A 13427-nucleotide genomic window follows, 5' to 3' on the forward strand; every position below is an offset into this window, starting at 1 on the left:
AGTGGCATGCTTACCCTATGCTTTGTACTGTGGCCAGAGGTTTTTTACTATCATTGGGTGCCTTGTCCACAGAAGCTCAGGTAGGTCATTACCTAGTGACAGTGCCATTAGTCATTTGTTCTTCTTTGAACAAGTGATATGTTTCCGGAAAAGTGTAAGATTTAAAGTACAGCCTATGCTGAAAGGATGATATTTGTCACCTGTTTCCACCATAAGAGCAATCTGATGGTTCCTTAATTCTCCTCCCTCGAACATCCTGGGCGAACAGAGATGGAGAAAGGCATCTCTGATTTGGTGCCCCCAGTGCCCTTTTACAGAATTCAGCAAAGAATGAATGTTGGAGTAGAATCAGTGGTGAACAGTAGTGACTTCTCAAAGGTGTTTTTGCCCAACTCCTACTAAGGTAGAACAAGCTCATTTGTAAGATCAAGCAGACAGAGACAGCAAATGCACTTTCCTGTGCAGCATTGCTTTTCTTGTATCAGATGGGTGTCTTAATGCAGACTGAGGATCAATTACTGAAAAGTCTAGAGAGGTGTGCTGCCATGATTGTGCCTACACCTGAAGTTATAGCAAGTGGTCGATACCATGGACTGGGTTATTTAACTGGGGCGGAATGGAATACAGTGGACAATGGGATGCTTCAGGGGTTTATGTGTAATTTTTTCCTTTCACCATCTTGAACCGTTCAGTGAAGAATAACTTGGGAATCAGGCATGCACTTACAGATCTTTCTCGATCCCAGGAAGGCAGGGACGAAGTTGCCAGCAGCAAATTAGTGTTGCCAGACCCTGTAGCTAGTTTTACTGCAACTTAAAAGGAATTGCAGTAATACTAGTCATTCATATAATCTTTCTTTCTTCTATTAATCATTGTCTGCATTGGAAAAGATATGCCTGGGGCAATCCTGCATCTTTATCCAGTTCAGTACTGCTTCTTGCTGAAGAAATTAAAAAAGAATTGTCATTCTTCCCCAAGACAGCTATGTCTTCTCCTCTGTGGGGTCTGTCTCCACACTTTCAAAGAAATCCATAACAGTAGAGGAAAAAAACAGCATTTGGGGCTCCCCTACAGGGACAGCATATCATCCTAATTAAGTATTTCTCAAATATGGCCCTGGCTGTGCAATCAACTCCATTTAGACAGATCCCACTACTCATTTGAAGCTTTGTGTTAGATTAGGTCTGGAGAGAAAATAGGAAAGAAAGAAAAGAGAATGCCACCCACTTCTGTTTGCCTGCTTGCGTGGTATTTTGGTGCCTATTTTCTTTCAACTGATTTCGATTTAGTGGCTTCTTCATTAAGAATCAAACTCATTGTTGCATATGTAAAACTCCACATAACTTTTTTGAATTGAGGCTCCTTAGTGTGTGTGTATAAAACAGAGTTTATCTCCTGTGGCACCCTTTTTAAGTATCAGTCCCTGCTTTCTCTTCAGTCAGTTCTTTGGGTGACATCTCCAGGAAATGTGCGTTGCTAAAGCACGTACTGGTATGGGTGATGAATGGATAAACGGCGTGAGTGACTGACTAAGGAGAGGTAATTGCTATTAGCACGGCAAGGTGCTTTATCATTGTTGCTGTTAGCTTTTACTGCAAGTTTACTATCTGCTTTTATAGTACATTTTTTAACAAAAACCAGCGTTTGCTAGTTTGTTCCTTCTCCTCTTGCTTTTCCCTTCATGTGCGTTTGTAAAGTATATTAAAATGCGGAGCAGACCATGTGTGAATGCATGGCTGTGTTAAACGTGCAGTCATCCTGTTTCATAGACCATCATGTTCATCATCCTCTTGTTAGTGCTAGATCAATTGCAAGCACCATGCTGGGTTGGTATGTATAATTGCAGTAACTACCTGTGCAGTTATTGCATAATGTAAGACACTTGGCCTTTCAATAATGTTCTATATTCCATTAGGTGTTTTTCAGGCTGCTAATTCTAGTCTGCAGAGTTAAGCGTGACTTTAGCAGTAAGGACAAAGATGAAGGACTGAGTTTGAATAATACCTTAAATGAAGGCATGATCAGATTGAGTAGAACCTGAATGCAGGGAGAGGGACAGAAAGAAGGGTAAGAGGACATGATGATACATAGCTAAAGAGAACAGCTGTAGAGGACACAGAGTTAGGGAGAAGGCGGCAGCAGAATTTCAGATGTTTTAACTGTCTGGAGACTACAATGATCTGTGGGTTATTACTTTATTTCTTTACTATGATGACTTCTGTCTCTTTTTACGAGTATTTAACCTACGTTATGTTCTGTGCAAGCAGAAAAATAAATTAAGGGTTTTCTGGAATTAAATGCTACTCTAGGCATAGTGCTTAGAGATACGGTTTAGTGATGGGTTTTGTCAGAGTTAGGTTGATGATTGGACTAGATGATCTGAAAGGTCCCTTCCAATTCGATGGCAATTCGATGACTCTATGATTCTTAAATAAAGGCATTTAAAATGTTTGGAACATTATCCTATCCAAGCTTACATTCAGTTCAGTAACATATTCACTTTACTCCTGTGTTTGCATTTTAATTATAAAGCTGTTACACTGTTCCAATTACAAAATGTCCAGTACCTAATTGTTAATAATCTCAGCATTATCCCTGGGAGATACATAGATGAAGTACCACAGAATCATTATGAGGATTTCAGGAATAATTATTTCACTAAAACATACTGAGAGGATTAACACTTAATCCGAACCATCTAAACCAACCCTCAAAATCAGCTGCCTACCATCCTACTTTCATTCTGGGAAACTATGCATATGGATCATTTCCTACTTCCAGTGTCACTTTCCATATAGCCATGAAGATAAGATAGGAAATGATCATGCGGGTCCTCAAGTCCCAACTTCCATACATCAAAAGGTCTGACTGTGCAGTACCAACACTTGGCAACTTTCTGTATGGTCTCCAAGGCTAGGTGGAATACAATAGCTTGAAGCACTGTCATAAAAGACAAAAATCTTCAGTGACAGTATGCCTCAGACTGGGGCGTTGCCGGCCTGCTAGTCTCTGCAGAATAAATAGAAGAAAAAGCTCCTTGTTATTTTTAGCTTTAGTGCATGATTTTTCATAACTTTTGGGAGGGCAGGGAAGATGGGCTTTAAATACCTGGGGTCATATTTTCATATATGTATCTTTAATCTGAACTCGGACGTCTCAATAAAAGTCCTTTGTAGACACCAAGTACTTGAAGCCCTTGGCGAAGTCAGGAGCAGTTGTCAGTGATCTGAGGTCTCCGAGGAAGTCAAGTCAGTCTTAAAGTCTGCATCATGAGAAATCTTGATTTTTCCATTCATTTCAGTAGTACCGAAGCTTATATTTACGCATGTTCTCATGTGCTACCCCTAAGCTGAACCAGAGTTTATTGAGGTGCCCCGTAAGTGTTAACTTAGGCAGACCCCAAGTAGAAGTTTTTAGCCGTGATATTCAGAAGGAATCTTAACTGGCTGCCTGTTTTGAATGTTGTGTGATGTGTACACACAGCTACAAATGTACTTCTAAAGCACCAGGATGCACAACTCACACTTCTGCTATTTGAAGAATGAATCAATAAGTAGGTGTCTTAAAATTCAGGCCCAATTTGCCTGAAGGAGGCAACATGCACAAATATCACCTTTTAACAGGATGATTGCTTTCAGCTCAAGGCATAGAAAAGCCAGTTTGGGTCAAAAAAAGAGTTTGAAATTGCAGACTAAGGGAATGTTTTGTATGCTTTTAAGGTATTTTTTGCAAATCTTTTGTATGTGTGTGGCAAGCTGATAGAGGTACAAAAGTGCTAAAACAAGAAAAGGAAAAAAGAAAAAACTTTCATACATCCTATCGAACAAGTTTTTTGAACTGGATAGTGTATTTATCCTTTTAAAAAGCCTTTAAATTTTGTCAAGAAAATTATGCCTCGGCACAAAAACTTTTTCAGATGTCGCATGTTTGAGTGACCCAACAAATTGGAAAGTCTACATGAACATACCCAACAGTTTGTGAATATAAGACATTGTACTGAATGATGGGAATCTAAGGTACCGTGCAGCTCTTAAAGAGGCTTGTGTAAAAGAGATCCCAGAAGCATCTCAGATTCTCACTAGGATTTTCCATATCAAGTCAAACAAGGGTCCTAGCTACATCTTGCTGTATATCTTGTGATTTGGGGATCTCAGGAGCTTTCAGGAAGTCTTGAGTATTTTGCTTATCATTTCACACAGCATTTTGTAATGTTAGAAGCATGACCTGGTTTTTGCATCTCCCCTATCCTAAAAGCAGTCAGACTTTCTGGCTGTCAGAGTGACTTTTTAAGTTGCTATATTGGGAATTCACAAATTGGGAATTTCTTAGAGGTACCTTTTATTTATATGTAATGAAAATACAGATCTGTTACTGAGATTTTTTTAGAGGATTTTTATTACTTGATACTATTAAATGTTATATGTCTTAGGAAATCGAAAATGTGATCTAGACAACTTCAGGCTCGTTAATTTGACTTTAATAACCTTAGAAAATTTTTTGAAGGAGTGAATAATTAAAGACACGGGAGTTGAGTGGAAGGAGGATGAAACATGACCTATTTTGCTAAGATGGGTCATGTCAGACTGACCTAGTATCTTTTTTTAATAAGAAAGTAGTTTATCTAGAAAAAGAAAAAATGTGCTAGATCTGGTCTCTCTGGATTCTACTGAACCATTTAACATGGTGCTTCATCACAATTACTGTTCAAGGTGGAGGAAGATGAGGTTAGTGTAAGAACTGCATAAACTCACGCAAATAACTGGCACAAGTAGAAATAACAGGAGGTAGGTATATGAGATTAATGATTCTTTGGGATTTGACTTGCTTAGTTTTCTTGAGGCTCTTTGTTGTTTTTGAGTTGATTTTGTTGTTATGTTGTACTGAAAGCAGGCTGTTGAAACTTGCTGATGGGAGAAGGATATTAATTTCCAGTACATTCCAGTGGAATGACTATACAATTAATTGTACAATTAGGTAATACTAAAGGGATGGAATTCAACCCAGCAAATTGTCAGGCCACACACTGGCAGGAATTCACTTACTGAATTTAACCTTGGTGTCAAAATTAGCAGTCCTAAGTTCTTACATAATCAGTGGAAAGAGGCAGATTTTTAATTAGGCACGCAACTCCTGCCTTTCTCTCTTGACTGTTAGCAGAGCCTAGGCACCTGACTCTGGCATCTGTGATGAACATTGGAAATTGGATTGTGCTACAGCCTCAGCTTAGGAAGTAGTACAACAACTTTTCCTACAAACAGGGAGTTCAACAACGGAGCATTTTGAAGGAGAAAGGCCTATGTGAGGGTAAGTGGGTTCGAGTTTGTCTCTAGTCTGTCAGTTTGACACCATCATGAAAGTGATGGATAGGATCAAGGTAAGTGACAGGAGAGGTATTTCCAATTGAGGGAGGGCACCTCATCTGGGTGCATCTGGGCTGGGACCTGATCTGGAATAAATGTGCAACACTTCTTGCGATATCCAAGAAACTTCATTTCAGTGCGTCTCAGATGCAGAGAAAAGCTGCAGGGATGATCAAAGGAATGATATTACAAAAGAGGTCTGAAACAGCTGTGTTGGATATGTCAGGAAGACTAACAAAATGGGTGTAATTGCTGCAGCTGTGCTGCTGGGGTCATGGGGAGCTTTGGAATGTGGCCGATATCAGCTAGGTGATAGCTAACAAGCAGGATGTCTCTAGTCCACCAGAAGACTAAAGAAAGTCTATGTGTAACAATATGGTATTATAGGAAGTTTATGATACAGAAAAAGAAATGTCCAGACATGATTTAGAGGTGATGTGAACTGAGTATATATGGTGCTTCTTAGTGACTGGAGTTTGTGTGTGTACCTACCATATGGATAAAATATTTAACTGACATAGATATGCATAGTGATAATCCCATAATATATGACAATAGTCAGTAGAAGAATGCTTGATGTACATCTAAGGAAGAGCTTAAAGATTTATGAAGAGCAATGATTGCTTGGATTCATTGGATTTAGGCTGTTTGGCACCTTGTGCTTTTTGATCACTCATATAGTGTGATACTTGCTGTCTACTGCATTGCCCTGCAGTTTTCCTGCACTGCACAGGGAAAGCTGTGGGATAAATCAGGCATCAAGTGAATTTGTAGGGCTGGACAAAGGCATGTTAAGTTTAGCCTATGACAAAGATACGTTTAGAAACAGACTGCTGGGCAGTAAACTCGTGACCAGTGAGAGAAAAGCTTGCTCTGAAGCGAAAACTGTGAAGATCCCTGATGTGTCTGTCGTGACAAATGACGGGTGCAGTACTTACAGTCAGTGACAGCCCTTGCCCCAGATATCTCCTTAGTTTGACAAATGCTTAAACTTTAACTGTATGTTGCTGAAGAACTGTCCTTTGTCTAGATGCTAGTTTGTCCCAACACCAGGTTTGAAAAGGAGCTGAATTCTTTCAGCAAGGGTGAGTAATGTGCTTTCTGCTCTGTTGCAAATCCTGACTGGCTCTAAGTGGCTTTATCAGCTATTAAGACATTGATCGGGTCATTCTTTAGCAGAATTATCGGTAAAATAACAGGAGGGAAATGCCACTGCGAGAAACCTTTTAATGTACTTCCGGCAATGTTATGTTTAGTTCTCTAGTTATTTGTTTATTAATAAGTGCTTAGCTTGTGTTTCTGAGATTCTTAAGTGCATAGCAGAATATCAGGAGAGAATAGTATGGCTTCTCTTTTTTTTTTCCTGCTTTCTAATTAATCATTACATAGTGTACTAAGTCGTTATTGTTCTGTGGTAAAAACAATCGTGTGATGATCTCACAGTCCTTACTTGGAAAATTGCCACAGTGAAGAAAAAATACTATTTATGGACTGAATTGTCAATAGTTTGGAAGGGGGTATTCTGTTGGAAACAGTCTGAGAGGATGGAGGGCAAGAGGGAGGACTGAGAAGATAAGAGTGAAAATGTGTGAGTGCTTTTTCAGGTTTATTGTTTATTAGAGTCATGGTCAACTCCCTTAGATTTATAATCTGTCCTAGTTTAGGTTTGGCCTTTTTTCTGTATTCTGGGTTTTATTTAGTACCAAGTCAAGTTTTTCTGGCTAGTAAACTGGGGTTTTAATTTGAAAATCTGTCTAAGCCTCTTCCTGAGAGACAACACTTGGAGCATGTCAGGCCTACATGGCTGTCACTTATAAGGATGGCCAGAAAAATTGGAAGAACATCATTTGAAGAGGTTGCTGGAGAAGAAAAAGATGATCAGGGATGGAATTCCGCCTCTTTAAGTTTCAGGAAAAAGGCATCTTACGCTTCTATTGAGGAAGAAAAGGAAATAGAGGAATTTCTAGCAAACCTTTCCTTCCCATCACAGTGTTTTGGGTTTTTTCTTTTTTGGGGAGGGGATGGATGAAATAAGTGCAAATGAAGAGACAAAGAGTATTGTCAGATTTGGAATACTTCCCTGGTCTGCCCAAGAACTGTTTTAGAACATTATTAAATACGAGATGTTGGAGTGCAAATTTAATCCTGTTTCTAGTCTCTTAAGATAGCTGTTTAAAAGTCAGAAAGAATTACCTTTTGAAGGTTCCTATCTCTCTGTACTCAATTCTAACTATTTGCCTATTTTGCTTAACTTCAGTACAGCTCAGTGAAGTGAATCCCATCCAAAGAGTATACACCTTGCTTAACATTTTCATAGCATGGTGTTTAGTCAGGGTAAACACTGTCCTCATGATTTGTTCACACAGATTCTTAAACAGTAATAAAAAATGAAATAATTTTGTACAATGAAATAGGGTCTATGTGAACTGTATCTCTGCTGAAATGTATGCAGTACAAGACAGGTTGTTCTAATTTACTTGGATCTTTCTGTCATGGTGCTTTTAATGGTAAATTTTTCTGTTTGGATAGATTACATGCTATAAAAACTAAAAATAAAATATGCCAATGTATTCTGGGGGTTTGTAGGCAAGCATGACAGAGAGAATATGAATTTCTTCTTCAAATGTGTTCATGCTAATTTTGCTTTGAAACAAAAATATATTCATTTGGGAATTTTTCTGTAATTTCCATATTAAAAAAATCTTAGTGCAACTCCTGCTAGACTTTAACCCCAGAAATGCCTAAAACACAAAGATCAGATAGTCTGAAAGATGTATTGTGGCTCAGACCCTTGTGAGAGTTTACTCTCCTTGAAAGCATTTAAAAAATAGTCTGTCTGAAATTGTACTTTATTGTTGAATTTTTGCCCATGTTAACATAAGCAAACAAAGAAAAAGAAAAAAAAAGGTGTTGCTCAGCTGTTAGCACTAAGCTATTTTTAGTGGGACATTTGAGCATTGATCTGGTGTTTCTGAAAGGAGACATTTTCACTGTGATTGTGCATGTTCACATAAGCAGATTTGTCTAAAGGAAGGTTGCTGGGATTTGGGATAAGGTGATTTTTGGAGCTGTTCCAGACAGCTGCCAAATACTCTCAAACATCCAAAGTGGAGGTGTAGAGAGAAATGGTTGTGTGGAGGAAACTCCAGCTGTGTAAACCTACATGTTTGGTAGTGTGTCCTGGAAACATCTTGGATAGTGGTGTTTCCACCACTTTGGTTGGGTGCTTCATTCCGTAATTTTGGAATTCATGGAATTTGGAATCCATAATAACAAAGCTCCATCCCATAAGGGAGCCAGGCTCCATTTAATAAATATGCCCATTAATACAGACAGGTACCTTAGTCTTCAGTGAAGACTGTTAGCACTTGATGAACAAGGCCTGACTTTAGAAGATAAACTTGTTTGAACCAAAGCACCAACTATGATTTTTATGGGTGATGGGAGGAAAAGCAGCTACCTTTCGTTGATTTTCCTTTTTTAAAGGTTGTCTTTAGGCTTTAAGGTGTGGGGTAAAGATCTTGTCTTCAGTCTAAAGAGAGGGGAAACTTTTTCTCTAGCTAAACTACCACAACAGAAACTAAAGGAAAACACTCCTGAAATATTTTCAACACTTTTATTCCTGGGATTCCCTGTGTTCTTTTTCTTTTAATGCATGGGCCTGGGCCAATACAGGAACTCTATGACTATACTATGAAGAAAATGAATAATCTTTAGGAAAGGAAAAAAATTAACACCTTCCCTACAGAAATAAAGTAACAGCATCAGGAAAAAACTGTTAAAAACCAAGATGAAAGAGTATCGAATTAGTGATTGGAATATCATGGTATTAATCGGTTGGTAATGGGAATAAAGAAAAGGTGATAAACAATCAGACTCCATTCTGTTTGTCTCAATACAGCAAAAACGAATTTTTAATTAAATCCTCCTTCTATTCACTGTTACTGGGAGAGGACTTTCTTGCTTTCTAATTCCATGTGTGTATGTATATATGTGTATATATATATATATAAATAGTTTAGTTTAGTTCTCTGGATTTTTTTGTGATGTTATTTGAATATTTATTAGAAGATCTATGAGTATTTTCAAATGCCAGTCTACGAAGCTTTAAGCTTGGCATAGGATTGCAGTTATTTATCAATATAAGTGATTCTTGTGTTTTCATTGTTAGTGAAAAATATGTTATCACTACTTCTGTTTGTTATTCTCTTACAGTTCATAGACTACATAAATAGGAACTAAGTAAAAAGAAATCAGAGTTTTAGGGGATTTTTAATCTCTTGAACAATAAGGTAGGAGATAATGTTCTAGGTTAACTGATGCACTCTCAAACAGATGAATTCTTTGCGCGTTCAAGGTGAGTTCTTTAACAGTACACTTGAATGGCTGTTGAAGAGAAATTCTGAAAAAATGTGTTTTGTAAACATATCAGACACATGCAGCACTTAGTAATAGCTTGAAAGGTAGCATTTTGTTTCTGAATTACAAACTTTAATATTTTCTGGTTTGTTTCACTGATATTTGTCTATGAATCAGCTTTGAAATCACTATACTAAAACAGGAAGAAAAGCCTTTTCTATTTTGGATTCATAAGTATGACAAATCAGCTTTGTTTTGTATGGTGCCTGTTGGTACATTTTATCCTCAGACAAACAATCAGTTATATGTGTCGGCCCATTTGCTTTGATGGGTTAAGTAATAGTTATAATGTCAAATAACCCTGCCACACAGTCTTTTATTTCTTTGAGAAGGAAAGTTGGGAGTGCTTTCAGATAGTATTTGACGCCAAGGAGGAAAAATGGAAAGAAAAAGTTCTTAAGGACTGATTTTTCAAGAAAGCACAGCTGGGGGCAAAAGTGACTCGGGGAGCAGTGGTTACGGATCCCCATGGACAAAACGATGCCCAGAGCATTGGGTATGAGTGGTGTCAAGTGACTGTATTTTATCATATATGTTTGTTGATGTTTATTCAGCTTTATGGAGAAATGCACTTATTGGTACTTGAGATTGTCTCTAATTGAGAGCTTGGATATCTTGCTATGCAGTGAAAGGAAGAGGCAAGCACAGACAAAAAAATTATCATGATTTCCTCCAAGTCTTAAAGTAAAAGCAGTTTGTAATTTCCCAGTGCAGCTTCAGTCATCTGGAGCAGCTCTTCTTGGTCTTGTTTAAAAACTGTCCTTTTTTTCCCTTCCCCAGGAGCACCAATAAGTATTTGGCATCCATTACAAAACATCTTTCATTAGACTGGACAAAATCAGTATGCTAAATAGGAGCCTCACAGAGCAGGAAAGATCCTTTCTATATCCTGCTGCATCCATCGCTACAGAGATGGCACTGGCATATTGTAACTTAATGTTTTGGCTTTGAAATCATATAGCACAAAAGGAGTAACTGTCCTGAGGTCAGTTTCCATATTAGTGATCAAAAAGGAAAATCTGAACATGAGACCTGAAAAGATTGTCGTTGTAGAGGTGCCTCAAAAAGAGACACAGCAACTACCACATGGTCATGGCTTTTCCAGAACTGAGGAGAAATTCATAGTATGTTTTTCACTATTGACTCCTGCAATCTGATTTGTAATCTTGGCAGATTAAAGAGTTCTTTTACAATATGACAGATCACATTAGGAAAAACCTTTTGGATAAGTGTTTGCAAACTCTATTCTCGATTACGCAGGAGTGACCTGGGCATGTCACTGGGGAGGAAAAGAGAATGTGTTTTAACACTAGTTATTTGGATGCTGCATTGTCCACTCCCAGGCAACGTAATTTTATCTACCGTTGTAAAAGGCAGATATAGCTGCAGTTTCATGCCGTTTGCTTTTATGACAGTTTAACTGCAAGCAAACCTATCCATTTGTGTAGTTGTCATATTTTAGAAATGGAAATATTAATAAATATGTTAACTTTTGCACCTTCTACCTGACTGTGCAGTCAAACTTCTATACCTTTTCACCCCCTCTGGATCTCTGAAAACATTGCTCCATTTGTAAGATTGGAGTTTACAGTACCAATCATTTAAATTAGCTAAACTGCTTGTGAGGCTTAAGTTATATAAAAACTTGTAGTACAGCAAAAGTGTAGAGAACAGTATTTTTTTGGCTCTCACAGTCTTTATTGTGAACCAATAAAGGAGCTGCATACCCAGGATTGATTAGCACTTCGATAATTTCATAGCCAAGATAAGGATGCAATTTGGTAGCTCATTGCGTGTGGAATTCTCCTTAAAATCTGTGTATTACCACAGAGACATCCCTCGGATACTTAGCCACAGAGCTGTTCAGAATAGAAGAGTTAACAAAGTGCTTGTTGAATGAATGCTAATACCACTGTTTCTGCATCATCCTTTAGTAGCCTGAATTTTCATAGGGATTTTACACTGTTGTTGCTTTAGTATTAAAAGATCCCCAGGGCTTGGGTTGAGTGCTAGTCTCCTATTCCTTCATTCATTAGACTTGCTTCATTCATTAGACTTCATTCCCCATAGGTAATGCCGGACTCAGATTTTTCTTTAACTCACTTTTATTTGGGTTAGCAAATTGCTTGTTTGGGTTTTTTTGTAAGTGTGTACCTCATAAAGAACTATTTGCCATGTAGGGTTTCAGTTACAGTTTGTTTTTATTTTCCTTGTTGAAAACTATTACTTTTTTTTTTTCTTAATTGGATAAACAAGTTATTATTAGACTTTCCCTTTTCAGAATTGGAAAATGCCCAGAAAGGCTTTAGCTCACACTTTCCAAACACAAATTTACTTCTAAATTGAGACCAAACATGGAAGAATTTAGAATGTTAGGTGAATAATTTGTGTAGTTATGAGCAGATGGAAACAAAGTAAAATGAAAAAAAATTAGTCTTGACAAATAACTGTTTGATTCTTACAATGTTTAAGTTGGTGGTTTTAAATTGTCCGTGAACTATGCAAATAAGTTAGTGGGAAAAGACTGAGGAAAGCAAGCCTACGATCAGTAGCTTTAAATTAGCTTGTACCAAAGGGTTCTTCTGTAAAATTTTCAGGGAGTTTTCAATCAGAAAAGATTGAAAGCTATTGATATAAGAGTTTAATAATGTCCCATTTCATTTTTTCTTAGTTCTTGCGGTTCAAAGAGTTAAAAAGTTTGGGTTTATGACATTTACTGTTTTAAAATAGTCATTTGACAAAGATACATTACAGTGACGTCTGTGATTCACCGTGACAGTTTTGTGGGGCAGATGATCATTTAATGTTTTCAGTGGAAGCAAATAGATTGTGCTTGGAGCATGGATGTTATCCCAGTGATCACAAACTGTCCTGACAATGTTATGTCTAGCTCTCATTCTTGCATCTTTAGTCTATAAAAACTCTCTAAATTAAGCTGTAGAGATGAGATCTGCGTGACCTTAAAAAGCTGGAAATAGTAAAATTAGTGCTTCCAACTGTTGAAAAATTTCTCTCCTAAAACACTGGATGACAACAGCGTCTGCTGGTACAAGTAAACAGTGAAGAATGGCACTAAATTCCATACCTGTGCTGTTACACTCAATATCTTTTTTATGGGCAAAGATGAAAAACACCTTAAATCTAAAGGCAAGAAGTTGTTGTTGTTATTATAATTAAAGTGTTTACAGTCTAATCCAGGACTCATTACTTGTTCAGATCTAATAATTACAGGAAAAGAAAGAATGCTTCTGTACAGGGGCAAGTCTCAACAAATAACAATACAGTTAAAGTCATTGAACATACAAAGTGTCTGCCTTTATGTCCTGCTGTAATGCTCACCCTTCCCCTGCTCCTCTGGGTCTTAAGTTGGGTTCATTCTGGTAGTGGGTATGTGGAGAGATGTTTCAGTAGTTGTCAGCATCTAAAGGACTTCAGATGCTGACAGGGGGAATATGATGTTTATGTTGATAGTTTCTTCTTCGTCACTCTAGGATCCACTTGGGGTCATTTTTATGTTTGCTAACAAGCTTTTAAACTTGGCTCTTTCTTCATTGGTCTGCAGGTCCTCGTTACATCTGAATTTACAATATGTGGTACCTTACATACACGTTAGATACTATTTCTTTGTTCTGTTTATTACCTCTAAAA

General features: G+C 37.7%; 1 protein-coding gene across 9 annotated transcripts in view; it reads left to right on the forward strand.

Annotated features, from left to right (window-relative positions):
• Positions 1-13427, forward strand: part of INPP4A (inositol polyphosphate-4-phosphatase type I A) — a 126398-nt gene that overhangs the window by 52806 nt on the left and 60165 nt on the right. The gene's annotated exons all lie outside the window — the stretch shown is intronic.

The sequence above is a fragment of the Chroicocephalus ridibundus genome, chromosome 1 (assembly GCF_963924245.1).
Source record: "Chroicocephalus ridibundus chromosome 1, bChrRid1.1, whole genome shotgun sequence".
In the NCBI taxonomy this organism is placed as follows: domain Eukaryota; kingdom Metazoa; phylum Chordata; class Aves; order Charadriiformes; family Laridae; genus Chroicocephalus; species Chroicocephalus ridibundus.